Source organism: Cavia porcellus, unplaced genomic scaffold (assembly GCF_034190915.1).
Source record: "Cavia porcellus strain 051 isolate PalLab524CR breed Dunkin Hartley unplaced genomic scaffold, mCavPor4.1 scaffold_3, whole genome shotgun sequence".
Classification (NCBI taxonomy): Eukaryota; Metazoa; Chordata; class Mammalia; order Rodentia; family Caviidae; genus Cavia; species Cavia porcellus.
Window position 1 is genome coordinate 106,487,059 of NW_026947486.1, and position 26,084 is coordinate 106,513,142.

Consider the following 26,084-nt stretch of genomic DNA (forward strand, 5'->3'; position numbering starts at 1 on the left):
GTACTAGGAAGACAAAGCAGAATGTGGGCCTGGAGAGTCACACGAGTTAATGTTTTAGAGTGCTTAGGAAAGGCATAAATGTGAAGTGGGTAAGCACTCCAATGATGGCACCTATCATCATCATCATCATTAGGTGCCAGTGAATTTTTCCTCTCTGACCAAGCCATGAAACACTGAAGATGTGACAAAAAGGCCAAGGTGAATTTTCAGAGCAGGGCTGGATTACCAAGGCAGTTAGTGTAAGACACTTAAGGCCATGCAAGTGCAACCCTGGGACAAATAAGAATATCTTCTAATCAGTATAATGAAATTCATGGTGCTTTTAATTGTTAAGGGGACAGGACTTTAGGTTTGAATGTACTAAGACATTGCCTGGTCTTTTAGTCAGGAATATGGCTGGATATTTGCTGGGGGCTTATTTCAGATTTTTCAATAAGAGCTCTTCTGTGACACTGGCCTTGTGCATCTTCACATTTTGTGTCCTGTATGCTGGTCTTGCCTGCCCTAGTCTCAGCCGTGCTCTAAACAGGTGTTTAATTAGCTTACAGCAAATCTCTTTTTTAAAATTTTTTTTTTATTTTAAAGAGAGTAAGACAAAACAGGACATAACAAAGCAGATCAGAACAGAACAATGTAAGCAACACAGTATTTCTTCAGAAGACATCCTGTAATTAACAGTAACTACCACAATGTCTCTTTCTTTGAAATAGTTGAGTATAACTTCATATACAATAATATCAAACATAACAAAATAGTAAAAAAACATTCAAGAGAATGAAAGTATTACAGGGCATTCAGAACCAAATAACAGAAAACAAACAATGGCTACTACATTATCTCATTTTCCATAGAAAATTTATTTATACTTTCACAGGTAGTACAGTCCAATAAAGTTCAGAAAATCTCTAAAAGTTAAATTTTGGAGCCTAATCTATCTTTAACTATAATCCTGCATTTTCACTTCAGGAGACTGCAGTGTAGAAAAGCAAATATGGTCCCCTTGGGTTGGTTTGGGTAAATCTGAATTTGAATTTGAGTTGAAGCACTTACTATATGTTTTATTTGGGCATGTTTATCAATCTTGCTGAATTTACAGTTTTTTCATCAGAAGGAGGTAGGTAGTCAGGTCTTATTTACTGGAGTAGGATGGAGATTCAAGTCAGATGAAGGCACCTGGCTGTCTGCTTAGCATAGAGCAAACTCAGTTGACAATTGTCTTTGTTGTTCAAGCTGGACATGATGATGTTGACTATGTGGCAGTTAGGGTGGAGTGTCAATTTGGTTGGTTTTGGAATCTGCCCCAGGATTGATGGAGCACACTGCTAGTTGTGTTGCCTGTGTCACAGAGGCGCGGCTTTGGGGTGTAAGGCTGTGTCTCCCTGCTTTCTCTCTGGCACTCTTCTACTGCTCTGCATCCCGGCTACCATGAACTAAGCACTTTTGCTCCCCTCTATCTTTTTCCACCATGATGTTCCTGACTTGGGATGAAAACACTCATGGACTGAAAAATCTCTGAAACTGTGAGCAAGTTAAACCTGTCCTCTAACTTGTGGGTATTGGGTATTGTGTCTAAGAGTTGAGAGAGCTGACCAGTATTTTGCAATCCCAGCACTCCAAAGGCTGAGACATAAGAATCACTTTGAGTACAAGGCCAGCCTGAGCAACATAGTGAGACCTTGTTTTTTTAAACAAAATTGTCATGTTTTTCCAACTGAGCTTTCTTATGGTCCAAATAGGATTGAACATTTGTTTTTTAGTGTGGAGAAGATGGGACCATGTCTTAATTTCCTTATCCCTTACAGAGCTAACACAGATATTAAGAGAATGAATCACAGTGTTTGAGGAATCCTTTTTGATTGGGATTAAAAAGTGAACCGATCATTCCATGGTCCTAGTTCTACACTGCATTCCCTTCCATTTAGCATTCCCTTCCATTTGAGATTGTTCCTGTGACGGCTGTCCAGAGAGCACTTACTGAGATGATGTGCTTTTGTTTGTTAGAGGAGGTCCTCGTATTTAATTCTGACATAAAATATCTTTATAATAGAGACATGCCTGCAGTTAAAAATATACAGATATTACTGTGCAAATCTTATGTACTTTGGTTTTTTTTAAAATGTAAAGTTGAATTTTTTTCAAAGTTCAAGTCAGTTTGTTGCTTTGTTTTCTTAGCAGATTGCACAGGGAGTCCTGTTGAATTAGAAAGTAAGTCTTGTTCAAAGTCCATAGCTTTAATATTTTCTCTAAGGCTTCAAAAATAGGCACAATTGCCATGTGTGGTGGTGCTTGCCTGTAATCTTAGCACTTGGGAGGCTGAGGCAGGAAGATCTCTGCGAGTTTGAGACTAGCCTGGATTACGAAGTGAACTCAAGGCCAGCCCAAAGTGCATAGTGAGACTCTGTCTCAGAAAGACAAAGAATAGAGAAAACATACAACTGATCAAGTGAAATAAAAAAAAAGTAGTAGTAGGTACTGGCAGAAACTAAAGTCTTATCATTCCTCACAGTGACTTCTAAAAACACTTAGATTTTTACAAAATCATTTTAAATAAGAAAGAGAGACTTTAGTTCACATTAAGAACAATTACGTGGTTTTTCTCTGCCATTACATTTGTATGTATGTATGTATGTATGTATGTATTTATTTATTTATTGTACTAGGAATTGAACTCATGGCCTCATGTTTGCCTGGCAGGCACTTTAACCACTGAACTAAACCCCCAGCCCTGTGCCACTGCATTTTAAGAGAGATCTAGCATAAAACTTTTACTCCTTGTTAAAATTCTTGTTGAAAGTATAGATAAGACTTGGATGGATGAAAATGAAACACAGGGAAACGTTTATGAGCCCAAATCCAGAATGAAATTCTAACTCTGCTACTTAATTGAAGTTACTTTTCTGAGCTTCAATGTCATCTATAATGATGAGAATTGGGCCAGCTATGGTGGCACACACCTGTAATTTGGGACACTTTAGAGCCTTAGACAGAACAGGAAGTTCAAAGCCAGCCTGGGCAATTTATGAGACCTCCATCTAAAAATAAAAGTTTTGAGCTACATCTCCTGTTCAGTGGTAGAGCATTTGCCCAGCCTGTACATATAAGGCCCTGGGTTAGATCCTAAGGGATAAAAAAAAGATGAAAATTGATTATATACCTTAAGCATAAGAAATCAAATGACATTATGTAAATAAAGTATTGAACTTAGTGTGTGTTACATGCTCATAGGACTCAGTAACTGGTCATTGTCATCATCACCCAAACAATCTTATAAGTGCGACATAAATGGAGGCTGATTTATTTCTATTATAACAGATATGGAAATAGGGTAAAGAACATTAGGTGTCTTGTCTAAAGTGGTTGCTCTTGGTGGTGGTAAACTCAGTGCAGAAAGCACCCTTCCTGCCTCTCTGTCCAGTTATCTTTCCACCAAATTCTAGTTTAAACTTTGGCAATAAGTGCATGTATTAGCAGGTCGTATATTCTTTAGTGTTATTAAGAGTTTATTCTTTAGAGTTACTAAGAGTATACCATATTAGCTGATGACTCATGCCTGTAATCCCAGCATTGGGAGGCTGAGGCAGGAGGATTGTTGTGAGTTCGAGACCATCCTGGGCTACTAAGTCAGCTAGAGGCCAGCCTGAACTGCATGGGGAGATCTTGTCTCAAAAGGACCAAAAAAAAGAATGTACCATATTAAGAAATATATTATGCCTTTCCTGGTGGCACATGCCTGTAATCCTAGCACTTGGGAGGCTAAAGCAAGAGGATCAAGCATTGAAGACTAACCTGGGCTATGTAGTGAGACTTTGTCTCAAACCCCTCACCCCAGGTGTATCATTACTTCTTCCTGTGTTTAAGTTAAGCTGGATATCTTAGTGAACGCTGACAAATGGCACAGGGCGCACGATGAGAGACTGCATTTCCAGGTTGTTCATTCAGATGGAGACCCAAGCGCAACATCCTCAGGTGTTAAGATGTGCTGAGTCAGGTTGAGGAGTAAGTAGGTAAACAAATATAACAGTGTGGCCCTGGGCGTGGTGGGCCGTGCCTGTAATCCCAGCACTCAGGACACTGAGGCAGGAGAATCGTTGCAAATTCGAGTGACCAGCCTGAACTACAAAGTGAGCTCAAGGCCAGCCTGAACTGCACAGTGTGACCCTGTTTCAAAAAGACAAACAAGCAAACAAAGTCCCAAATACTCCAGTGTGAAGTGCTCAGTGTGCACTCATCTCTCATAGTGATGTTTGTTTGCTTTTATTCTTAGAGGTCCAGAGAGGTTTGTGTTTGGCTGATCAGCTCTGTCAGCTGGTGCTCACACTGAAGGTCATATCAAAGGAGTCTGATGACCTAGCATCCAACTCACTGGCAGTGCCCTCTCATTCTTCCCTTCTCTTGCGTTTTTACTACTAAGTAAACTCAAGGAAAGAAGAGTGGCCTTTGATGTTCTCACAAATGACCAGTCCTCTAGTTGTACTGATGAGACTCATTAACTCCTACTTTTGGCAACAAATACATTGGTTCAGCAGAACCAAGCTGAAACAGTGTAGTTCCTTTCCACAAGATAACATGTCTCAGTCTGCAACAGCAAGGCCCAGCAGGAGAGCTTCTGGGGTTGGAGGTGCAGAGATGCCAAAATGCACTGCATTCCAGGTGCACCAGCTACACACAGTCATTCTATGAGCTTTCTGGGAATTTTTGGAGGTAATAAATGTCCTGCTAATATTCTCCCCTCCCCCACCCTTTTGCTAGTGCCCAGGCCATCCTACTGATTTTATCCATAGTGGTAGGGGGGAAGAGGGTACAGATGGCTGTATGGCCTATGTTCCCCTTGCTGAACTGTGTGCCTTGGCGTGGACTTGTATTTGTATGGAGGAAAGAGATCACTTTCATTATTACAAAGGGATTCTTCATTCACGTGCTGTCCATCCAAGGAACAGGATGCACTCAAAGCAGCACCTTCTGCTACTTTGCACAGAGTCCTGTGGTCTAATTATTGGCACCAATGTTTTGGATCCCAGAATGAAAATAGTGGATACCCATATGCATTAGAGCTTTTCAACCTTGTGTCGCCCCCAGGGTCTCTCGGTAGACTCACAGAGTCTAAAGGATTGACACAGATTCTTTGCTGATAAGGGAAAGGATGCAAAAACATTAAAACTAGGAAGAGTTCTTATACTACTATGTGGCATCTAAAGCATGTTCCTCCTCTGCCTTTAAATTAATGCTCGTGTCAGGAGCAAGCCCTGATTGGCTTGAAGTTTCACTTAAGTATATCGTTTAAATTATATGAAACTTAGGACCACAGGTTTAGCTTAGCGGCATAAGCACCTGCCTAGCAAGCACGAAGTTGTGAGTTCGATCCTTGGTAATAATAATAATAATAAAGTATATGAATCTTAATTTTCAGAGCTGTAAACTGCAGCTCTTTGGGGGGAGTGCAGCCCTTAGTTTGAATGTCTAGTGCCCTACTGTAGAAAATCACACACATGTGACTGTTTCTGTATATTTTATTAAATAAATGCTTGTCAATTTGTTGTGTGCCTTTTGATCAACCTCCAGAGTCTTTGAATGCTTGTCTTTGCTAATTTTATCAGCTTGATAGATGTCTGTCCAGAAGAGAGACTTTCTCAATCTAGGTCCAAAGTCACTACATCTCTTTGAGGGGTTTTAAGCAGAGTGACATGGTCAGATTTGTGGATTAGAATGTTCATTCAGGCCACTGAGCATAGCTGTCAGTGTGGTTGTGAACACTGGGTAAAATAATGTATGTGAAGACCCTTGATATATAACAATGAATAGTCTGTGAGTCAATAGACATTCATTGTTTGATTGTTAATTTGGTTGTTTCTTATCAGCTCAAGTATGATCTAACAAAAATCAATTTCTAGCGAGGCATGGTGGTGCATGTCTATAATCTCAGCTGCTCTGGAGGCTGAGGCAAAAGAAATACAAGTTTAAGGTCAGTTTAGGCAGTTTAGTGAGATCCTGTCTCAATGAGAAGGGGTGGGTAGAGAGAGACAGAGAGAAGACAGAGACAGAGAGAGACAGAAATAGAGACAAAGACATAGAGACAGAGACAGAAACAGACAGAGACAGAGAGGACGCAGAGAAAGAGACACTGCCAGACAGAGCGACAGAGAAAGCTGGGTGTAGCTCAGTAGTAAAACAATTGCCTAGCAGGAGTGAGGCCCTGGCTTTAATTCCTAGTACCACAAAGGAAAAAAGAACCTGTTCTGACCCTGGATCTAATTGCAAAATGTGGATGAACTTTGCATTTTGTTCATTCATCCAGTCATTCATCATGATCTTTTTTCTTTTCAGTTCTCTGTACCCCTCAGTTTGGATAACTCGGTTTTCCTCCAGTCTATTTCACAGGGATTTAATATATTTCACCTGACATAATTTCCATATGATTTTGGAGATTCAATTCAATTTTTGAAAGATATGTAGCATTTTCTAGAAAGAGACATCTATAGTGGGTAGTCCCCAGGGAGAAATGAGAAAGGAAGCTCTGCCTTAACATCCTTTTGTGGTTGCTTTTTTCTCATTTTGGCAAGGTACCCCTGACTTTTGAGGGCCATAGGACATTTGACAAAGAAAGACATACTCCAGAGTCAGGTAGAGATTAAACGTATGATATAACATCAAGAAACTTCCATTCTGGTGGGAAAAGAATGAGTGATGCCCAGCCATTTATATCTATATTAAGTCAAGAAGCCAGGCTGCAGTTCATCTTGGAAAGTTTTCCTTTTCATCAGTTACTTTGCCCTGGGAAGTAGGAGAAGACAGATACTGCTCTCCAAGGATGCGTTCAATTACCTGAGATACATGAGTCCTCAGGGCATTGACAAAGGTGTGGGTGATCTGGGAGTAGAGATGAGAGAGGGCATCATTTTGTCTGGGCTCACCCAGAATGAATTCTTGCAGAAGTGGGGCCGTAGCTGTGCGCTCTACTTCATGAGCCTTGGAAGATAAGGATCCCAGGTGGAAAAGCAACTAGCATCATGGCACATGGGTAGGCTGGTACAAAGAGTTTTTCAGACATGGTGAGATCAGGTGCTGCTGGGTAAGGTGGGTTTCGGGGCTAAATTGTGGAGGACATCAAAGGCCAAGTCAAGGACCTTGGCTTTATTGTTTATACAATGAGGAGCCAGGAAAGCCTCCTACCAGTCCATAGAATCTGTACACAGTGTATGAATAATTTTCAAGCAGGAGTGTGATTGTTATAGTGATTTTTAAAACCAATCCTTCATTATAATGAGATTTTTTCAGTATTTCTGAGATTTAAGTCTCAAAAGAAAATGCTTCGGTTATTATGCACAAGCAGGGCAAGGTGTACAAACTGGGAGGTGCTGCACAAGAAAGCTGGAGATGGGGGTTGTGGTAGTGGCTGTGTGGCGTGCCAGCTGTGTCACCAGAGGCTAGTAGCTTGCGCCCTATGAGCCTCTCTGTGCACATGTGTTTAAGGGGGACGACCATTGCTTTCTCAAACAGTTACATTAATCAAGTGATTGGAAAGAAAAAAAAAAACTATAATATCATTTATAAGTGGAGGAGTGGTTTTTAAATTTTAATTTAATTTTTAAAATTAAGAACACAACTTCAAAATCACATTCTCAAGGAAAGACACCTAAGGGCATTTCAGCTTATGTAGCCTGAGGCCAGTGGGAGGTCAAGATGCGCGGTGGGGAATGGGAAGTCCTTCCCACTACCCATCCAAAGCCTCATCAAGGTTTTTAATTTTTGGTCCCCACCATCAGCCGCACTTTATCATTTTCCCCAGAGCAATCTGTGAGACTAGCCATTGATCTGTAGAACTTTCATTCATCCATATAGTCCATCAGTGTTTACTGAGTACCTACTATTTGGTTAACACTCTTGTATGTGCTTGGAATACATTAGGGGACAAAACAAAGATCCCTGCTCTCCTGGTGCTTATATTCCATTTGGTGGGGAGACAAGCAATACACAAGTAGCAATAAGATTGAAAATCTGTGCATGAGAAGGTAAGTGTTATGGGAAACATAGGGGAGAGGAAGGAGCTTGAGTCTGCTAGATATGGGAGCAGTTAATAACTTCAATGAAAACCACCAAGGTTATGTGAAGGGGCTCCACATATGGAAAAGCCTAAAGCAAATGTTAGAGATGATGACTTGTAGCCAGGCTTGAAAACTGCCAGACTTGTGTGCATGCTTTCCTAGGGTCACCCTGCTTTAAGGAACTTCTTTCACTCATTCATATAGTCAATCAATATTTATTGAGTGACTGCCTGGTTGAATGTATAAATAGCGACGACAATAACGATAGCTATTATTATGGAGTACCTATGAAAGTACTATTTATGTATGTGATCCTCTCTAATCCTTGTAACAACTAAGTAACATAGACATATGTCCCCAAGTGAGCAACATTCTAGAGTGTAGAGGAGTGTGAGTGTTGTTACGGAACCCTTCTTCATTCTGGGAGGCAAATATGGGAAGAAATGGCTTCATGACGATTACTGGTATCTTTTTGCTTAGCAGAGTCTGCTGCTTAGCAAATTCTGGCAGTGACCTTCTTTCTGTTGCCTTTGGTGCCACTGTTTTGCCTGAAGTGCCCAGTGGACTGTCAGTATTGCAGTTTTAAAGCTGTCTTGTCAACTACAGAGATAGGCACGTTGCTTGGTCGGTGGTGAGGTCACTAAACTTCTCAATTCAGTAAGGTAAAGCTGTGGCTGTGTGCGTCCTCATTACAGAGGAACAATTTTAAGGAAATTGTGAATAGCTGCTGAGGTTGGACGCATTGAGAAAGGAAGGCCCTAACTTGCAGACTGGTGGCAGGTGATAGCTGGCTATTTTGAAGAGAAAGGGAGTTGGAAAGGTAGAATTGTTAACGGGCAATAAAGATAGATGAAACGTCCTGGTCACACTGTCCGGCCAGGCTGGCCTCAGCTCTGTTAAAAGAAAGATGTACTTCACCTGCCCTCCCTTCCTCTTCCTCCTCATCGTTTCTCTCCTCCCTGATTCCTCCCTCTGTTTTCTTTCCATTCCTTCGGCCCGGCCCTTCCCTTCCCCCCACACTTCCTCCTTCCTTTTTTCTCCCTCTGGGCTTGCAGCTGAGTATCTGGCTCTCCCTGAAGTGGGTGTCTAGCCAGAAGCCGCGTTGCTTCCTGTTGAAGAAAAAAAAAAAAAAAAAAAAAAGTAGCCGAGTTAACTGAGCAACTTGCCCTTCCGGTTTCCACTGATACATCCAGCCCCTCTCTGCCTCCATCATTTTCTTTCTCTCTCTTTCGCATTGCTTTTCAGTTGAACTCAATTCAGTTCATACTATTTACCAAATGGTGTGATAATTTCCGGAAATAGGAAAATAATAGAGCTAGGGGAAATTCTTTCGTGTAGCCCATAGACGCTTTGGAAAGGTGACAGGGACCAGCTTTCCACACAAGAGTAGCTCTGATTGTTTCTTATCGTTGGAATTTTTTGTAGAAGCTTTGGGTTCTGGTGGAGGGGCAAGGAGATCCTATTGCAAAACAAAACAAAACATTTGTTTGGATACCAATGTTTAAATGTAAGACCTATGGTGTTAAGTGTTACAAAAACATTTTAAACAAAAGAAACACCCTGTCTTCTTGTGTGGCAAAAGTTGGTTTCACTGCTAAAGCTCAGGCAACTCAGTCTGCACTTTTCAAGGCGTTTTAGGTAGGCGAGGGAGCCCCTGCACACCTGTTTCTCACCAGCTCCTACTTGTCCCGCCCACCTCACCAAGGGCATACTCCCCCCATTAATTCCAAGGGGGGGGGGAGGCGGGGATTTGACACCCTGGGGGAGGTAACCTTTAGCTAACCTCCAACCCTTGAGCAAGGGAAGAGGAGTTGTACTGTTCCCTGGTGGGGCAGTGACTCTTTTTTGTGGAGGCAGAGCTGTTTCCATTGACTTCCCTGAGCTCCTAGGCCACTGTGTGACTGCCTCCACCTGCTTCTGGAGGATGTGAGTTTCTTCATGGTTGGTGTGGCCTGCCTGTGCCCTAGGTTCCTAGTGGCAGGCCCTGCCCACACCAGATACTTCTTTAAGAAAAGAAGTGGGAGGAGGGGGCAGAGAGTGTGAAGGGACGGTGTAGTGGAAAGTCTGGACCACAGAGGGTCACCTACTTCCCCGTACAATGCCCAGGAGGTCATCTGGACCTGAGGAGCTGAAGAATTCTGCAGGAAAGCTGTTCTCACTTCCTGGAATCCAGCTTTTTTTCTATTGCTAAGCCTGAGCTACCAAGGGGCAGCTTGTCTTTGAAAGGGTTTCCTCTGTAAAAAGGGGACTCTAATACAGAAGCTGAAGAGGAGTGACAGTATTTCTGTTTCTGGGAAGTTGTCACTTGACCCAAAGGGTTTGAGGTAGATGCTTTAGGTAAAGGTCAGAGCTCAGGTGGAGGACTATGTTCAAGGTCCCCACTCTTATGAGTTTCTTTATCACCCTCTGTCTTGTCCCCTGCCTCTATTTACCACCTGTAAGGCAGGTCATCTCCAATGATGGTATCTTCAAGGTGCCCACCTTCCTACTTTGTTAAGAGTGAAGACTCAGGTTTGAATCTGCATTTTCATGCTGGCAAGGGCAATTTTTTTCAATTTTAAGCAGTCTGGATTTCCTCACACAGATGAATTTTTTTCTAAGTCTGATTGATATTGATATTGTAGTTACTAACATGTTTAACATGTTGGATTGTTTTGCTTTGGCCTTAATGACTGTTTTCCCCCCACTGAAAGGAAACGTTAAACTTTTGCAGACTTTGAGTTTATGTAAAAATGCATACCCATCACCCAGAAAATATCTCCATTAACCTATGTTAATGTATGTTAAATTAGTCTATTGACATGTAAATTCTAGTTTACACATCCCAGATTTTACCTGCCACACTTAACACTGAAAGAGGTAGAGAAAAAAGCTCTCCAACAAGTCCAACTAGCAGTGGATCTGTTGGATGATTAAAGCACCTAGGCTTCTGCCCACTAGAAAGAGCTTTCTTAGCAAGGAAAAGCTCATTCAGTTTAGTTTCCAAAATGTATTTTGTAGTTTTATTAACTACGTTTATCATCTGAGCTTCCAGGTAGATATAAGGAAAATCACAAAGGATATAATTTTAGAAATGTAAGTGATAAGCTCATGTTAATATCGAATGTGAAGCATGCATGCTAGGATCCAAAAATAGTAAATTATCTCTGTTATTTTCATTTATTTTAATTTCATATGTTACCAAATTTGGGCAAGAAACTGGCTCAGAGGGACGTACATTTGAGTATCTGTTGAGTTGGTTCTGAATCCACTCTTTACTGTAGTTTTTGGTAGTAGAAACTACATTTCAGATATACTGTCAGTCTACCAGAAATTGACTTGTCTGGACAAGACAGTTTGTTTGCATTTGCTGTCCTCAAATTAAACTACTCTCCTCTGACTCTTCAACTTGTCTTGAATGTTTGGTTAAACACTGGGACAATTGTCATTATCACTCAACTTCTAAGTCACTAAACATCCTAATCCTTTACATTCCTTGCAGTCCAGGCCATTTTCCTTCGGATTTCACTGGAGCAGTTGGAGGGATGTGACAGATGCCAAGAGGGTTAGAGCCTTTACTTTGGCCTTGCAGTCTGGTGATTATTCTCTGCTAGAGAGGTGTGGGAGTTTGTGTAGAGATTTCTGACACACTAATGACTGAATGAAAAATAAGCTTAGGGTAATAAATTTTGAAGTAGATGGAACCTTATGGATGTAGTTACATCAGAACAATCCCAGTTGAGCCCCGTGTTTTAGACCTGCTTCCCCAAGCACACAAGCCAGGAAAACACTTCTGTCATCTTCAGTAGAGATCCCAGTTGTTGAAATTGGAAAAATTAATGTATTCTCTTGAGCCCAAACACCTGTTCATCCTGTGTCCCCTACCACGAATAATCAGTTCTTCTCATGATTATGATAGGCCTGTTGAGAAAATTGCCCATCTTCTTATTACAATTTTTATGCATACTCAAAGTGAATATTTAAACTGTGATTTGTCAAGAGCTGTGTCCAGTTGTTAGTTTTGTACAATGGTGTATGGGTAGGGAATATGCAAAAGCAGGTTTTAATATAAAAATAAAATACCCAAAATTTCTCTGTTTCATCCCAATAAAATATCAAGAGCTACATTTACAGTGATTCCCTCTTTTTTTTTCTTCCTAGCACTCCTGGTCACAAATATATGCTCAAAAGAAAGATAATTATCATAAGGCATCTATATGATTACACATTACTCGATTGTAAATCCTTGTCTTTGGCAGAATGACTTGATTGATTTTGGAATTTGAGCCTCTTTGTGATACACTGCTTAGAAGTGACCATTTGAGAAGGCAAAGGGGGACGTAGGCACACTCAGAAAAGAGTGCTGCATAAATAAGGGGAATCACACTGAATTGGCAAAGATTATTTTAATGGCTCAAACCCCTTCCTGTTACAATAATTACAGGAACATCTTTAAGCTCTTCTCTGAGGAACTTGTGAATTGAAATAGAAAATGTTTTAATGAATTTGAATTATTTAAAAATTTGTATTAGAAATTTCAGAAGGATTTTTGTATTTTCTTTCCCTGTTTATTAAGCGTGAGCACTCATTAATGTATTTTGCTTCTGCAGTATGCATGTTGTTCATATAATTACTTGTGGAATTGTGTCACATTGGAATGTGCTTCTTTAGGCTGAATCTTCTTTTAGGAAAACATGCATAAATCAGGTTTCAAAAATGCTACATTTCAGAGTAGCAACATTGTTTCCTTTTGTGAACTGTAAAAAAATTAGGTCTGGTTATAATTTCTGCTTGCAAATTCAATGTGCTGACTAATATCTGCTAGTTTGTATAACATAGCTGAATGAGGCATCCATTCCCGAAAGCCGTATTAGTTGTTGCAGTGGTAATGAAGACTTCTCTCTCTCAATCACCTGCCTGAAACAGAAGTCCTTTGGACAGACTGCGCTTGACCTCTCATTAAATCAGCTTGCGGAGGACTAACCAGCAGATGCTGCTGACATGAACCCAGATGTAATCTCTTTAACCTTGTCCTGTAAGGCGCACACAAGCCATGACTGGGGAATTCAAAGTAAATTAGGTTTTAAATGAAAGTCTATAATCTAAACTCAATTTGATTAAAACGATGCCTGATTGCTGTTTGTAATGAAAAATTCAGCTACAACTATTAGCAATGTTTTTTTTCTCTTTTGGAATTCATACACATGCCTGTTTTTTCATACTTCTATTTTATTGTTAGTTCAAGATGGTTTACCTTGAATTATTAACTTGTCTCCATATTCTTGAAATGAAGTGTCTTTTACAGGAGGAAGCTATGTAAGAAAATATTTGTTTAGTAAAATAATACACTGAAATGGCAAATACATGATTTCAGAAATCCATGGGAAGAAGGTTACTTTATAAGTCCATGTGTAGTAGTTCTCATGTTGGAGGTATTTTCGCTATACTTTAGTATCATTGTATTAGAATTCCTTTCCTAAATGTTAACTTTGTCTTGCAACTATTTTATTAAATCACTCTAATTGTTCTTAGTCAACAGTTTCTCACAGAAATTGAATTACCAGAATTCTCTAATTATGTTTTCACACTTACTGTTGTTAAGTATATAATTCAGTTTTCGGAGGATAACCTCAGAGAGTTGTAAACTTCAGCTGGATTTCGGGAGAGGAGGCATGCTTTTGGTTTGCTTTATTATTGTCTTCCAGTAAGGAGCTACCTACAGAAATTTTGCAACCCAATTCTTTAAGCTATGATTTTGCTTTATCTTTAACACCTCTATTCTCTCCTCAGTATTCTCAAGGGTTGGAAGGAGCTAATGTCTAGGTGACCCTTCCCCAGGGCTCCTCCCTCATTAGTGGCCACCCAGAGATTAGCTGCTTGGCTTCAGTGTGGCCCTGCCAAACAGGGTGCAGATGCAGGCTGACCTGTTTGGTATTAGGGGACATTAGGAACATTCCCAGGGGGAAAAGCCTGAGAGCAGGCTAGAGGTGTTTACAGCTTTGGGAACCTAGTACACTTCTGGCTGAGTGCTTCCAGCTACAAATTGCTCCTGATACTGATTTGTTAATTAACCCTGAGAACAAAAGTTCGCCCTTTGTTGTTCTAATCTAAAGCATACTCCTTGTGCAGTTGTTGAAGCATCTTAAAGAATTGACCTTTTTTTTGCCCCTGGTGCTGAGGATGGAACCCAGGTCCTCACACATGACAGCTGAGTACTCTACCACCTAGCTGTAGTCCTAGCCCCATCCTGGGGAATTGGAACACATACTGGGTTAAGAATCTGGAGACCAGAATTCTAATTCTGTGTCTTACTTTTAGATAGTCAGCTGGGTAGCCTTGGGTGAATTTTTCAATTTTGATTTTGTGGTACTAGCAATCAAATCCACGCATGCTTCACACATGCTTGCCAAGTGCTCTGCTGTGCAGCCCCCTCCCTCCGTTAGTTAACATATTTCCTTGTATACATGTATGCTACTGTGCAGATATATTGGTTATCTCCTATCCTCCTTGCTAAGATGTGGGGGGATGGAACCCAGGGCCTCATGCATGGTAGACAAATGCTTCCCCACTGAGCTAGACCCCTAGCTTTATTGCATCATCTTTTAAAAAGCTTACTAATTGAGGGCTGGGAATGTAGCTCAATGACAGAGTACTTGTCCAGAACCTGTGGGACTGTAGGTTCCATCTCCAACCCCATACAAAGCTCCAAATTGAAATTAAAGAACACATTCTTGAGATATATTTTACATTCAGGGAGATGCTCAGATGTTAAGTATACAGAGGATAAATAAGCGCCTGCCTTGCAAGCCTGAGGTCCTTAAGTTAGATCCCTGGTACCAATAACACACACACACACACACACACACACACACACACACACACACACAAACACACACACAGAGGATAAATGTTTAGGCACTCATGGTACCACCACCCAGATCAGAATGTGGCACATCTTGATTATCCTAGTGAATTCATCCTGCTCCCTCCAAGAGACTTTGGAAACTCTACAACTAATTGGAATTTGAGCTGGGCTTTTTTATGTAAATCTTGATTTCACTTAGCTGAATTTAACTGTTTGGGTACCATCTGCTCAGTAAGTGTTTGATGAATCTCTTGTCTTTTGAAGCCTACTGATTTTTCCTCAGTCTCTTTTCCTGAGCAGGTGGGGTAATTAAAGTCATGTTTCGCTCTTAGACTGTGAAGTCAGAGCTCAGAGGATCCCATAGGCACCTGTGAGGGCAATAGCAGCAGCATGGGCACAAGCTGCCCTGGTACCTTCTGCCACTACTCTACCCTTTGGCCTGACATCTGGAAGAAAAAGCAAGGGGAAATGTTTAGACACGTGATGCTGACCATGTGTAAGACTTGTAGCAGTGGACCAGCAGTACTTACTATTTGATGTGAAGCTTTTAGAGTTTTCTAGAGAACTTGCTGGGATCTACCTTCCCAGTCATTCTTCAAAGCAAGCATTTGTTTTTCCCTTTTTTACAGAGAAGGTACCATAGCTTGGAGTGAAATGACTTGCTCAGGATCACACAACCAGGAAGTAGAGGTGTCTGTTTTTGCCGTTTAATATAGCAGACAAACCTCCAGGGTCTTTGCACTGTGTTCCAAAACATCATCCTTACCATATATATTCCTAGTAGGAAAAAGTCTTGTAGGACTCCGTTCTACTGTTTTCTCCTTTGTATCTGACACGGCAAACTATTTTCTTGGTCCTTAAGCCAGTGGTAAATGGCAGTGGCGAATGTGGGCAGCTTATTCCATAGGGACATTATCCCAGATCTCCTGGGGGAGGAAGCTGTGTGAATTGGAAAAGGTATTCAATTGAAGTAATAGAGTCTAAAGTTCAGCTAACAGGATTGGTGTGCTGGTCCCCAGATACTACAATGCTCAGCTGAGGAGGTTGCTCACCTTGATCTTCTGCCCCCAAATTTTCCCCCTCTTTTGAGTGGTGGTGTTGAGGGAATTGTCTTTGTCTAGTAAGGCAGCCACATGGATGACCTAGATTAAGGATAATTGCATGTGGCTCATTTAATTTTTTATTTCTTGAAATGAAGTAAAATTGAAAATTCAACTTCTCAGTTGTTTAGGCACATTTTAAGTGTACAGTACCCACACGATCACCATGTTGATCAGCGTGGATGCAGACCACTTTCATCACTGCGGAAAGTTCTGTTGGACGTCTCCGTGTGCTGCGACTTCTCACTGAGCCATTGTGTGCGGAGAGGTATTTGCCTTGTACTCCCTTCCATACTGTCCTCCACTTTGCAAATGTTTTTTCTCCCCTTTTCAAATTTGCCTCTTTTTCTGAAGGTGGAGACAGATCTTTTCTTTGAGATGAAGCGCAATAGTCTATTCTATTTGTTGCTAAAATACAAGGAAGTTCCAGTTTTCAGGATCTTAAAATTAAAGCAAGGATAAAAGGTTTCTGTTTTAATTCTAAGTTTTCTTTAGCCTAACTTTCCCCACATTAATTGAACAAGAGAATTGTTTTTTTTTTCTCTCTCTCTTCTTCCTTTCCTCTCTCCTCCCCTGTCTTCTCCCTACCCCCATCCCCTGTTCTTTCTCTTTTATTGTGGTGCTGGGAATTGAGCCCAGGGTCTTGTGCATACTACACATGCCATTTACCACTGATTTATACCCTCAGTTCTGATCAAGATAATTTCATAGCACTTTGTGTACTTAAGTAATATGAGAATTATATCCTTTCTTCCTTTCCAAGTAGTTCTTACATATACTTTACAGCTTTTGGGGAGAAGGTTGTGGGGACCTTTAAAATTTGGGCTTAAGGAGAGATTTTTTTAAATCACAGGTGAAAAGCTGCACACCTTTTGGGTCATGTTAAAGTGACTTTAAGGTGCAGCTTGTGTTTGTTTGCAGTATCAATAGAGATTTTACAAAATATTTAAAATGGCTTATTAATACCAGGAATTAAATCCTTTCATTAATGGTGGGACATTTGAGACAATCACTAGTCATTGTGAAAGTAAAGAACAGTTCATTATTTTTCATATCTTAAAGATTGAACCCTTCACCATGATTAATAAAGGATACTTGTTATCTGCTTTGGTCACAAAAATTCAGGTACAAAAGAAACACTTTGGCAAATTAAAAGTAAAGTGGTAGCATGAACACTTGTATCTACATTGCTAATTAAAAGCCTTAACTTATTAGGTCTCAAGTAGGGAGGGAAAAAAAGAAACAAACAAGTATAATATGCCAGATTAATTTTATGGTCTGTTCTATTTAATCAAACCATACCTTTTAGTGAAAATGACAAATCTGAGTTGTCAGAATATGGTAGATAAGGAAGATAAAGGTCATATATTTTAATGTCATAGGAGGTCTTATTAAAGGGACCTTAATTACATTAGGTACCCATGAAACATTAATTAAATACTGTCTGAAATAATTAGGTCCAAGTTACTGATGGTTTAATTAAAGCCAGTTTCTTATTTTATAAGAAAACTAAAGATCTAGTATCTCTGTTAGCAGCATAATTGATAGTATGTCAAAAAAGGCAAAATAGTAACCTTGACCAGCCACAGAGAAAGGGTGATATGATTCTTTGTGCCTTGTGTGTATTGACTCTATTCTCCATGGTGGTCTGTGCCACTGCTTCCGATACTTTGTATGTGTGTGTTCTTGTAAACTCTCTGCTTCTGCATAAGAAAACATGTTTTGTGGGGAGGTGACTGTAACTCAGAAAAAATCTATCACTTAGAGCTTGAAAACTTTATGTTACATGTACTTAACTTGAGATGCTTTTACATGCAGCTTATCTCTTTAATTTTAAAGTGAAGAAAACAAAACAAAGCAATGAAAATGATACTGGATTTCAAAAACAAGACAGTAGGAAATCAGCGGTAGGTGCTATATTGCATGTTGTTGCTCAGACTACCAGATACAGGAATGCGAAGTTGATCAAACAATATAAGCCCTAAGTTGTTTCTTTACCTCAGTTGTTATTATTTCAGAAATTTCAGGTGTGTGGCATTTAATTTCTTTTGTGTCTATGACTCCTGGACTTGTTCTGGGTGGGCTGGAGGTCTGAGATTGCACCTTGCTTCTTCGTCTTGACATTTTTCCTATGTTCCTTGTAATCAGCTGGTTGCTGAGTCCTGGGTGCTTCCTGCTCGGTGGCCCCTCCCACAGTGCAGGAGATTGGACTGGGCACCTGGGTTATTCAGATCCCAGGTTGTTAGGGTAATGGATGAAGCAAGGTGGCTCACTGATGCTTCCCTAATGGTGGTGGGGCCTTGGGGCATGGTTTCTTTTCCTTCAGGCTGTGGCAAACTTTCCTCTTTACAGCTATGTCTTGCCTTTGGTCAACTCTACACATTTTATGTCAGAAATGCCAGACACTCCTTTTGATCATTCACAGTCATTTGTCCATAGGATATCATAGCATTAAAAAAGAGATTGCCCAAAACTCTTTTCTCATACTTATTTAATATCTCTATTCTTCAATACTAATTTTCCTGTTTGGTTGAATCTCTTTGCAATTAAAAGCATGAGCTTTGGAATCAGCCTATTGGGCTGCCACAGCAAGTGACTTTGGACAAATTATTTCTTTAAATTGGTTTCCCCATCCATAAAATATTAGATGTGATAATAGCTACTTAATAGAGTCATTATGAAGATAATACTTTAATGTGTATAAGCATTTAGCACAAGTGAAAAGTACACGAGGAGCCCTATGAAACTAATACAAATAATCTGTAGTCTCTAGGATCATCAGCATTTGAGGTCTCGATTGGATAAGTAGGTGAATCCAAGTAAATGTCAATTTCACGTAACTTAATAATGTACTAGAACTGAAGAGTATGTTATAAAAGTGAATGATGTATTCGGAGAGTTTATGAGCCCATAAAATTTGTTATAAAAATAATTTGTTATAAAAAATCTCTTTCTCTCTCTGTCTTCTCCCTCTCTCCCTCGCTGTCTCTCTGTCCTCTTTCTTTCTCTCAGATGCTTTAGAGGTGGGCGATTTGCGTAGAAGAAGGGAACAATTTATTATACTTTAGAACTGCCAGTTCTTTTTCTTTCAATGGACAAAGTAATCAGGATAATAGTCTTCACTTCTAAAGTGTCTCAATATGCATTCTTTTTACTGCTCTCAAAAGCCCTGTGAAGTAGGTACTTATTGCCCCATTTTACAGATGAGGAAACTGTAGTATAGAGAGACTTAGACACTTATGCCACCTAACACTGAGCCCTGCCCAGGATTTTGACTGCATGCACTTTGCTTTTGGTGGGTGCCAGTACCCTCCGTGAGCCCAGCACTGTGTGAGCCTGGGTGCCTTGTCAAGCCCCATGGTGTTTGGTCTGGCAATTAGAACAAGGATGGGCTTGTAGACTTGAGGACTGCATCTCTCCGGTTCTTGTGAGCTAAGAATAGATTTTACATTTTCAGTAGATTGTAAAGACAGACGAGCAGGAGGGAGACATGGGAGGAGAAAGAGCAATGATAGGAACTGAATGTGAGAGACAAAATCTTTTGAGTACTTGGCCCTTGATGGTGAAAGTGTGCTGTCCCTTGTTTAATGCGGGCTTTCATCAGCATCCGGTGCATTAGGCTCCCCTGGGAATCTTGCTGCCCTGCAGGCTGTGACACAGTGCCCTGAGATCCTGAGTCTCTCACACACCTCCCAGGGTATGCCAGTGCTGCTTGTCCTTGGAACGCATGTTGAATAGTGAGTGGGCTTATGCCTGTCACTAGCTCTGTTCCCCTACACATGCTATTAATGATAGCAGTATGCACTAATAATTACTTTTTGTTTGTTGCTCTTCAAAAGATTTAACAACTATTTTTTTTTTCTTTTGGAGCAGGGGTGTGAGGTATTGCGAATTAAGAAAAACCTTTGCACTGAGCAACATCCCAGCAATTTGTTTTAGTTTTTATGTTTGAGACACAGTCTAGTTAAGTTGCCCAAGCAGGACTCAAACTTGCAAACCTCCTGTCCTAGCCTCCCCAGTAGCTGGGATTATAGCTGTGTGCCACTGCACCCAGAGGATGGAAACTTCTTTTCTGTGTTCATGGCAGGTGAAATTTCAGCAATTTGCCTTCAAAACATTCTGTAACTTTTCCAAATGGTGCGACTGCTGCCTACTCCTCCACCTCCCTGTACATGCCAGGGCCTGGTGTGTAGTGATCCCTGATGTCCAAGAGCCTTTATTGCGGCCCATGCTGGTTGTTCTGGCAGAGTCCTTTGCTCTTGTCTCTCCAGCTGCAATTCTACTTCCGTGTTAAATGTCTTCTACAGAGACCTGCTTTTTGGCCTTTGTTGGGGAGGTCTCATATCTACTATGGGCTCCGGTTCCTTTCTCCAGATTTTCCAACCTTTTACTTTGGTTTTTCTTGGTTTTGTCCTCCTTGGCCCTTATGTGGCTTCTCTGGTAGGAGCTGTCTTCATTTCACTTAGTTCACATTCCTCGTATGGGGTGGTCCATTCTACTTGCAAAGAACTTTCATTTTGAAGCTCTGTGCCAAACTTAGGAATCTGGTTTCAAAAGTGGGGTGGTTTTCCCCTTCCAGAATATGGTCAGCTGCTTTGAACCTAATCTATGAGATTTAAGTGCTAACATTGAGGAACATAACTTAATCCATTTTTTTTTTTTTTTGTCTTTTTCCTTTTTATCGGTACCGGGTATTGAACTCACGACTGCCTGCTTGCAAGGCAGGTGCTTATGCCGCTGAGCTAAATCCCCAGCCCCAATCCATTTCTGTATCACACAAGGTCTCCTTACTAATAAGTAAATATTAATTACATAATGCCATGGTAATCATCTGCTAGGACAGTGGGTACTCAGCACACTGTCATCGTTAGAGAAGCAGTGTCACTCAATGTCACACTCATTTTAGTTCTGGGCTACCCTGAGGCACAATAGTCCTACTATGAAGAGTGACCTTCTCTGAAGGTTGTTTTGCCACACACACGTCCTCCTGGTGGCCTACAGTGTGTGGTGTGTCATGCTTTTCACTCCAGCAGCCCTGTCACTGTAAGCAGAATAGCCTCCATGGGTTCAGTGTTACTTCCTGCTACGATGTCTTTTATTATTGTGGCTCTCTAGGCCTACCTGCTCTGAACATTTCTCAGCTTATTCTGTTCTGTACACCTTGGAAAAATGTCACCTTTGACAGTACCACCCTCACACAAGCTCCATACTGATTAGAAGAGAATCATGGACTGGAGAGGTCACAAAGCATGTTGATGGCAGAGCAAGGCCCAAGAACTTACCTGTTCTTGTCATTCTATTCTTGTTACCTCACAAAAAGCACCTTATGTTTTAAGAGCATTGTCATGCTAGAAAAATGATGTGAAGACCTCAGTTCTTTAAGTCTATGGGACACACAACTATCCTAGTAAAGTGGAACAGCAGGACTCTCCATTTTCTTATTTTTAAACCTCTGCCTGGGTTGTGGCTTTCTGTCCTTGCAGCAATTCTACTAACTCCACAGGTAGTCCGATATTTATCTTTTTGGGGAAAAAGAAAGAAACAGCTTTATTTACCTTAGCACGTTTAACTTTTGAAATATTGGTAATAGTGCACATAAATGCAAAATGTAACACCTTCTTGCCATGAAACTCACAACCCTGATTAAAACCTCAGGAAGATGATAAACCTAAACTAGGAGAGAAGTAGATCGTGAAGGCAGCCAGGCTGCTATCCATCTATTTGCTCACTCATCTGTGTATTTCTGGTCAATTGAACTCTTTTTTTCTGTGGTCTTTGTCCCTTGACCTTTTTTTAACCCTTCAGTGAGGCCACAGGTATTGAGAGAGGAATATGAGCTATGCAAAGAACTTAAGGTTTCAGTCTAGTCTGTGGGTGCAGAAGATCTGTGAGCTTTAAGGAACAGTTTAGAAAATGTTTCTAAGCCGGCTGTGGTGGCACACGCCTGTAATCCTGACACTCGGGAAACTGCAGCAGAGGATTGCTCTGAGTTTGAGATTCACTTGGGTTACATAGTTCAAGGACAGCTTGAACTACGTAGTGAGACTTTGTCTAAACAATTCCCTCAAACCTTACAAAAACAGTAGCAACTAAAAGGAGACAAAAAAAGAAAATAAATAAAATGTTTCTAATAGTTCTTTTTTTCTTCTTCCAGAACCAGTTAGATTTGCTGTACTTACCATTTCTTTAGAACAGTTTCAGTTTATTTCCTACTATTGAGAAAAAAGCCAGGAGGCAGGGATATTCTCATTATTTTGTTCAAATGGAAACAGTCAAATTTAGATCTTCTATTTAACTTCTTGAGTGTTACCTTTTTTTGTATCAGGGTTTGAACTCATGACCTCGAACTTGCCAAGCAGGCACTTACACCACTGAGCTAGATCCTTGGCTCCTTCTTGACTTTTACTTATGGCTCAATAATGGCATTGTCATATATTGCTGTCATAGATCAGCTGATGATCATGCAAATAGTAGTTATGGTTTGATCCCCAGAAAGTAAAAACAGTTTTTCTTGTTGTGGCTTAAAGATACTGCCATTTATTTTCATATCTCCCCTTACTTAAGCTATAATAAATTCTAAAAGGATTAAATATTGACTGTTTCAGAAGGCACCTTTTGAAATAGGAAGTAGTTTCAGATGCTGAATGTATTTTGCTTGTTGGTGAGTTACTTTTGCATACCACGCCAAATCTGATATGCTCTTACCTTGCAGGATTGCTCCTTGGACAATTAGTTTGACTGTAATGACCTTTAATGGTCTTTACACTGTATCCATAGCAAAGTGCATACATGTAGATACTCTGCCAAGAGCTCTAGATTTGGAAAAAAGAGACCACAGTAAATGAATGAGCGAATTCCTGGAGTCTGACGGCCCCAAGGCCAACTTAATACATTGTAGGATGTCTTGTTCTTTGTCTCTTTCTAGCAATATTCCATTCAGATTTTAGGACGTTGGTTCATTCACAAAGGAGTACTTTATAAGAGGAAGACATCCTTTCTGTTACTTTTCCTCATCACCCTCTTTCTGACCAGTTTGCTCAACAGCTGACAGACTAGAAAACCCTGTTTCTTCTGGATCCTGCCTCTCCTCCTCTTTTTCTTTCCATTTTTCCCTTCCTTCCTTCCTTCCGTCTTCTATTTCCTTATTTTCTTCCCCTCCTTATTATTGACGTGATAAATGTTTTCATACAGTTAGTCTCTGCAGCTCTTCCTTTGTACTGTGCTTTTGAGTTCAGAGAAGACTGGGTCTGATTTTTTCTAAGACAGTGACCTGGGGCACAAGCTAAGTTAGCCATGACAATTGCCAAAGCAATATTAAATTTTCCCTAGGCATTGTCCTGTAGGGTTTTTAAATACTGAAAGACACAATCTCATGTGATATATCTTTATGTGGAATAGAAAGCAGTTTACCCGTCTCAGTACATTCTTGTTTGTTTGACATAGCAACATTTATATATATATATATATATATATATATATATATATATATATATATTTAAATGATAGATAATTTTTTATGTCTTTATTATGTACTCATTGAGCAAATATTAAATTTAACTAATCAACAAATGTATCACACGTTATCGGTTTACATACACTTCTGCATTTTGCAAGAAAATAATATATTACAATTAACTGTAGTCACTATGTGGTAAAATAGGCTTCTTGAATGTATTCCTTCTAACTGTAATTATATATCCTTTGACTAGTCAGGCATAGTGACACACACCTGTAATCCCAGTGCTGGCGAGGCGGAGGCAGGAAGATCACCAAGAGTTTGAGGCTAACCTGGGCTATAAAGTGAATGCTAAGCTAGTCTGAACTGCTGTTTTACTCTTTACTTGTATGATATCAACTTCTTAAATTTTCATATGAGTGACATCGTGGAGTACTTGTCTCTTGATTGTTGGCTTATTTCACTCAACACAGTGATCTCCAGTTTTATCCGTGATGCTGCAAATGATAGAATCTCATTTCTTTTTATGACTGAATCATATGCCAGGATATGTGTATACCACATTTTCTTTCTCCATTCATCAGTTGATAGATACCTAGCGTGATTCCATTTTGTGGTTAATGTAAATGATGCTGCCATGAACACAGAAGTCTAGATGTCTCTTTGACTTTGATTTTTTTCTTTTTGTCTTTTTGAGACAGGGTCTCGCTGTGCAGTTCAGGCTGGCCTTGAGCTCATTTTGTAGCCCAAGCTGGTCTTGAACTCACAATGATCCTCCTGTCTTAGCCTCCTAAGTGCTGGGATTACAGGTGTGAGCCACCAAGCCTGGTTTAATATCGTGTCTTAAAGCATGAGGTATTACCATGATGATGTCCGCACACCCATGTTTATAACAGCAGTTTATAATGGCTAAATCTTTTCTTGGGGGTAATAGGAATTGAATTCACGACCTTGTGCTTGCCAGGCAGGCACTGCATTTTCTTTGGATACATACTCAGGAATGGAACTGCTGGAACCTAGGGGTGTTGACTCTCCATACTCTCTGGTATAATGGCTATTACAAACGTATGCTTTTTTTTTTTTTTTTTTTTTTTTTTTGGATACTGGGGATTGAACTCATGACCTTGCGCTTGTCAGGCAGGTGTTTATGCCGCTGAGCTAAATCCCTAGGCCCTAAACTTATGCTCTTTTTTTCCTTTTTTGTTTTTATTGGTACCAGGGATCGAACTCATGACCACACACTTGCAGGGAAGGCGCTTATGCCGCTGAGCTAAATTTCCAGCCCCAACTTACGCTCTTATACAGTATATAAGGTAGTATTATTCTCCACATTCTTGTCAACACTTGTTATCATTGATCTTTTGGAAATAGCAGTTCTGACTTTGGAATGGGGTGGTATCTTGTGGTTTAAGTTTGTGTCTTCCTAATCTGTGATGCTGAGTATTTTTTCATATTCCTGGTTTCCATCTGTATGTCTTACTTTGAGAAATGTCTATTTAGGTCTTTTGCCAATTTTTAAAAAGTTGAGATGGTATATACATCCTTATGGCATATGTTATCCTGTGATATGTGGTATGATCAAAATATACAGTGAATATTAAATTGAAAAAACTATTAAAGTAAAAGGCACATTGCCATTAACTCCCCATCGAAATGCTCCTTCTTGCTCCAAACGTACTCCTCCTATCCTCATTTCTTGCCACTTTCTGGAACAGTTTTGGAAGTTCCCTTTCATGAGTGCCTTTACATGGTGTGATGAAAAAATTATGGTGAATGGTGCTGCCAGTGCCATCAAACAGAAAGACATCCTTGTGAACACACTACAGTGTGTTCCTGTTCATTTTATTCACAGATCTGGCGGTGTGTGACTTCTGGCTCTTCCTCAACATCAAAATTTCCGTGGGAGGAAAATATTTTGAATCCATTTGTGACATTGAGGCAGCTGCAACCATGCAACTAAAGACAGAACGAGGACTTCCAGAAATGCTTCAGAAAGTGGCGAGAATGATGATATAAATGTGTTCCAAGTGAGGGGGAGTATCTTAATTGGAGTCCATGGAAGTGGATCTTGTACTGCAATATATATATATTTTTTAAGAATGTAAGCATTCACCATATATTTCAATTGTGCCTGGTACATGCATACAGTATCTGATAATTAAATCAGGGTAATAAGTATTCCGTTTCCCACCTTATCCATTTTTTGTGTTGGGAATTTACTGCTTTTATTTTCTAATTATTTTGAAATATATCACAGGTTTTTATAAACAATAGTTACCCTGCTGTGCTCTAGAAAACCACAATAAATACCTTCTCTCTAATTGTGTTTTGGTGCCCCTTTTCTGATATTTTTCTGTCCCTCCTCCCCACTTCCCTTCTTAGTCTCTAGTGACGATGGTTTCATTTTGTTCTTCTATGAGACATTTTAGTTGCCACAAGTGAGTTTGAGCGTGTGGTATTTGTCTTTCTGTGTCTCACTCATTTCAGTTAATGTGATTTCTAGTTCTGTGTTGCTGCAAATGACAGAATTTCTTCTTTTTTCAGTAGCGGGGCTTGAACGCAGGTCCTTTCCAGTGAGCTACATCCTCAGTTTCCCTTTTTAAAATTTTTTTGAGATAGGATCTTCTTAGATAACAGAGTGGCCA

General features: G+C 40.2%; 1 pseudogene; it reads left to right on the forward strand.

Moving 5' to 3' along the window:
* Positions 1 to 26,084, forward strand: part of LOC100714551 (Y-box-binding protein 1-like) — a 34,378-nt pseudogene that overhangs the window by 3,831 nt on the left and 4,463 nt on the right.